This window comes from Monopterus albus, unplaced genomic scaffold (assembly GCF_001952655.1).
Source record: "Monopterus albus unplaced genomic scaffold, M_albus_1.0 scaffold3.1, whole genome shotgun sequence".
In the NCBI taxonomy this organism is placed as follows: Eukaryota; Metazoa; Chordata; class Actinopteri; order Synbranchiformes; family Synbranchidae; genus Monopterus; species Monopterus albus.
The window spans coordinates 2853522-2859094 of record NW_018127883.1 but is presented as its reverse complement, the minus strand read 5'-3'; positions in this window follow the sequence as shown (position 1 = coordinate 2859094).

Genomic DNA, 5573 nt, shown 5'->3' with positions numbered 1-5573 from the left:
GACTATGTCTCTTGGCTGGCCTGGGAACGCCTTGGCATTCCCCCGGAGGAGCTGGAGGAAGTGTCTGGAGAGAAGGAAGTCTGGGCATCTTTGCTTACACTGCTGCCCCCGCGACCTGGTCCCGGATAAGCGGAAGAAAACGGATGGATGGATTAATGTAACCTTACAGGACTTGAAAGATACTGCGAATAGTTTTGAAATAGGGTTATCCCGTCCTGTTCTTATTGAACACTTATCTTTTCATAGCATCTTAGAGACGAGAAAATAAAAAGCTGACTTGGTTGCTTAATAATTTATAACCTTTCACTCACTTTTCCATAAAATGCAAGTAATTTGAGAAGTGGAATAACTGTAAAATGAGAAAAATGAAAGGATAGGGGGCTCTAATAATTACACTTTTTTATAACCTTGGGGGTGTATTATACTGAAGATTAACATCTACCCTTTTCCAGGTGATTTGTAGCCCTGCATTACAGCCGAGACCTCCAGGCGGTGGGCTGGGGATAAAACTGTCTTCCCATCTGACTTGGGAAAAAGCATGTGAGTCTGTGTGTATGCGTGTGTGTTATGACTAGTATTACATCCAGAGCTAAACAGTGAAAACCTTTTGAGCAATATTAGCTGTTCAGTGCTTGGAAAAATTGGCTCAGCTGAGCTGTAAGGTTTACTTTTAAATTTCAGGTTGTGGTAAATTTAAGGTAAAGTTGAAAATAAAGGTGAGAATTTAAGGTGTGGAGTGTGGATCCTCGCAGGTGAGAGAAGTGAATGTGTGTATGAGATGGAGGTTTATAATCCCTGTGGTCCAGAGGGCCATCTTTAAAAGCAAGTACCACAGCACCACTTTGTAACAGCTGTCAGAACAATATACAGACAGGTGACATTTGGAAGGAAATCCCAGCACAAAGTGTCTCAGTAAGGTATGGGTGGAACACCATTCTTCCTAAAGATATTCCCTCATTTTGTGTTCGGATGATGGTGGTGGAGATGCTGTTTAACACGCTGCTCCAATTTCTCCCATAGATGTTCAACTGGGTTGAGATCTGGTGTCTGTGAAGGCCACAGCATGTGATCCACATCACTTTCATAGTCATCAAATCAATCAAATGCCCTGGGATGGGGGCATTGTCATCCTGGGAGAGACCGCTCCCATCAGAACAGAAATGTTTCATCACAAGGTAAAGGTGATGACTCAGAACAACTTTGCACTGATAGTGATTCTTCCCTAAGAGAACAAGTTGATCCAAATCATGCCAGCATCTGCATTTATAATGTTTCTCCATGTTTATCCTGGTATTTACCTGATTTTGTCACCTGTCTCTGTTTACAGTTTAATGAAGATGGTAGCTGCCAAGTCAACACGTGGATGTACATGGTGAGCAAATCAAAAAATTCTATTTACAACCCTCCTGTCACTGAGCTGTAGAACATATTGTATGTGCCAACAAACCAATTCCACACACAGCAGGTTTTAAGAGATCTTTGAACATAAGCTCCACTGGTGATTCATGTCTTTTTTTTTACTGTCTCATTTCCTATCACTTCTATCTCTGCAGTTTTTTTCTGACTCTGCTGCTCCCATGTCTCCTTCGTTCTTATGTCCTCTGCCTTTTATTCAGAACCTACTCCATTACGCCCACATCCTCTTTAAAAGCTGGCAGGCTCATACTTTGGATGAGGCTATAGATAAGGGCAAAACATTTTAAACTTTGATAGTTCACATAGAAATCTTCCAGTCTCCCTTGGAGGGTGGCAAGAAAAGGTGACGTAAAGTTCTCTTCGGGTTTTTCTGATATCCTAAAAAGCCTTAATTGCTACACTTTCAAGTTTCCAGGTGGGTTGTAGATTTTCTGTAACCCCATGCAGTGTCAATTTCAAAAGAATTGACATACTTATTAATTAGTTTGAATCTGTATGAATGTGTAGGAATAGTGTAATGTAACTGAAAATAAAAGCATAGTGAGGCTCTTTCCATCTCATGTCTCTGAATTAGGCAACTTGGTCTTCTAGGACTCTGAAATCTGCCTCCTAAAAGTACTGTAGCTCCGAGCAGCACAGCCAGTAATAATACAGTAAGCAACGAGAGAGGGGGAATCAATACAAATTGACTTTATCTTGTGTATAAATGTATTATAAAGTCAAGAGAAGATAAGAGGAAGGTCTGTACAATATATCTTCCTAAACACGGTTGTTGCCATGTTTCCCATGCTAAATGTTCTCTACCTAAGTACTTTGACATTTTATAATGGGCTCCAATATCACAGAATGTCTGTTGTTTGCATTTTTCTGTGTATATTCTGGTCTAATACACTCAAGTCTGTTAATACTTAAATAATTAAAGTATTGCTGACATATGACAAGAAAAACCAGGATGACAAAATAAATCTTTTTCTATGATTCTTTATATACAAAAACAATAGACACAGCTTGACAGTCTGTGTGTAACAGTAGTGGGTTTTAGGGTCTATGAAATGATCCTGTGATGACAGTAAAGGTGTTTATAGTCCATGTGAAGTGTCCAGTCCTCGGTCTCTGCTGCTTTGAGCATCTTGCTGCCATAGTGTGCAAAAAAAAAAAAAAAAAAAATCTGATGACTGTCTCTGCGTTTACAGTTGGAGGGATTATCACGTGACTGATCGACACACTTTCGATGAACAACTCAGCAGCAGCAGTTGTGTGATTCGCTTCTGTCTGAAATTGAAGTTTGAGGGAAAGTGGTAAAGAAAGTCTCAAGCACCATTACAACAACAGACATTCTCAAATGTAAATATCTTCATGAGCTGGTGGGAGTCACCAGCTTTGCAAAAGTCAGGAAGGCAAGCGTCAAAGTGGCCGCAATGTTTTAAACAGAGTCAGCGGGAATTTTAGAGAAGTACTTTGGCAGGAATTGTATGTTTTATATTTGTATTTCACATATTCAGCATTATCAACAGAATGTTTTTTATGTTTATTTTAGTTACGTACAAGGTGAGATAGGCTTTTACAAGATGCACTCTATGTGATTAACACTGGTTACTGCTGTATAAATAATTAATGAATTACTGACAATAAAGTATAACATAATGGTAAAAACTCATTCACTGGTGGATTTTTTTCTAAACATTTAAAATCCACAAAGGCAACTAAATAAAACATATGGTATGTTCAGAAATACAACATCTGTGGATGTTTCACATAAGAAGTTGTTAACAAATACAAAAATAAACATTTGTCTTAATATCTGCTTACAACTGCAATAACCATTTACTTATTGATTCTTTATTAGTATGCTAAATATGCTGAGTTAAACTAGTGTTCCCAGTTATGCTTTATCTGGTATAACATATTGTCTCTTTAAAACCAATAGAAGCGGCATGTTCATGTTTACTCAGCTACACCAGGACTGGGCAGGACTTTTAACTTGTGTATCTAAAATAATATTTCTGGTCTTTTGTTTCAGTATTTGCTATGGGCATACACGATGTTCACCTTTATAGGAGCTCGTTTCACACTATGTGCAATTGATCAGACCAGATCATTGTTACTTGCTTATAAAACGTACCTAAATTTATCTAAAGAATGTCTTGATTGGGTCAGCTTAGGAAACAGGCAGCTAGATGTGTTGTCTACAAACAGCACCTATACTGTATGTGTGCTGTACTGGCCATTTCATTAGCAGGGTCTGGAGATGATTAAAAAAAAGACAACTAAAATCAGAGCTTAAAACATTCACATCAATGTTGTATTGTATCTTATTGGTAATAAAAACAATTTCATTGTATGCACATGCTCAATATACATTCTGTACAAAATGATCAATACATAACAACATAGACATTGACATCAATGAATACTGTTGGTTCTTTTCTATTGCTGTACATCATTTCATGTTACAGCCTCCGCACAAATTCAGAAATAATAAACCTGTCCTTTTCAGTTACTATTTGTAAGAATGACAAATGTTGGGGAGGCTGGAAATCTATTATGAGAACACAAGCCTTTGAACGTCAGCAAGCTCAGTCTGTCAGTCATATTTTCTTTCTAGTCCAAATATTCTGGGAGGGAACATCTATGACAATGAGTAAGTTTGTTTCCTGTTCTAGCTTCAAATATCGGTCCTAAATTATTTGAGAGCAAGTTTCGTTTTCTGATTCCCAAAATGTTCAACGTTCACATTAAAACCAATCATTACACTCTGATCCATTTTTACATTAACATACGTCTTGACTGTTTCTTCAGCTGCTCTGTCAAGAGCGTGCCAAAGATGAATAGTGATGAAACCACACTGCCAACAACCCATAAATCTGCATATACTAAACCTCAGTGTATCTGCACTTTAAACAAAGACAAATCCTATGTGAGTGTAGTTAAGTTATTGTACAACCAGCTGCGTTACATATTTATTTAGTCTTCTAACTATACAAATTCAGCCTTATGAAAGTCTAAACATCTTTCCAAGCATGCACGAAATACAAACAGTGATGGAATAGTGCATGCTGTTCCATAACCTCCCTTGTGCCCACTTAGATCATCATAACACATTCTAATCTTTCAGTTTTGCCTTAGGTGTGATATAAAAGGACCAATTTGACATTCTGACAAATATTCATTCACATTTTATGCCAGGAGTTTGATGAGAAGATGAAGTCTGCCTAAATATGATTCTATAACCAGGAGGGGATTAGCCTAGCTCAGCATAAAGACTGTTAACTGGTGGAAACCACTACTCCTTGCCTCCAGTTTTATGGTCAGATAAGCTAAATGGCAGCTGACTATAGCTTCATATTTAGCATACAGACAAAGTGGTGTTGATCTGCTCATTTAAAACTGAGCAAAAAAGCACATGTGTGTATTAGTGCTGCAACTAATGATTATTTTATTGCCACTGAATTTGATGAGGTCAGAGAAAGCCTGTTATAACTTCCCAGAGCCCAAGCCGATGTGTCAGGTTAAATTCAAATAGTATTTTTCTGACCAAAAGTCCCAGTCACAAAGGTATTCAGTTTAGTACCCTACTGTATATGACAAGGAACAGCATCGAGTCCTTACCTGAAATGTGAATTTCTGGCAATTTACTTTTTCTGTTTCTGTTTCTGTATTATAAAAATATTTGCAAATTGATTTTAAATTACTTGTTACTGATCCACTTAACAAATAATTTAATCTTTAGCGTATTTCCCAAGAACTTGATCGAATCCATGAGACAATTTTACAGTTTGGGAGCCAAGGACAGAAAAGCAGACCACTACCACTGGACTCAATGTGCATTTTAGGGCAAGGTGTAAAAAGGGCCACTTGTCAGCAAATCTGTCCTTACGGTATCTGTCACAGGCAGACAGACTGATCAGCAAAAGCATACTCAAGAAAATAGAAAGTAACGTACTTCTCCACTCCTTCAAGAGGCCAGTCACTTGCTTCAATGGTGGAACTCTCAGTGTCTGTTTATGTGAAGTTTGCTTTCAAAGACAAACATACAATCACATTCCAGCTTTTTCTTTGGCACTAAGTCACTCTGAATTAAGAGCACCAGCCATAAGTCTAAAAAAAAAAAAAAAAAAAAACACAGAACAAAGCATGACACAAAACAACCCCCAAGC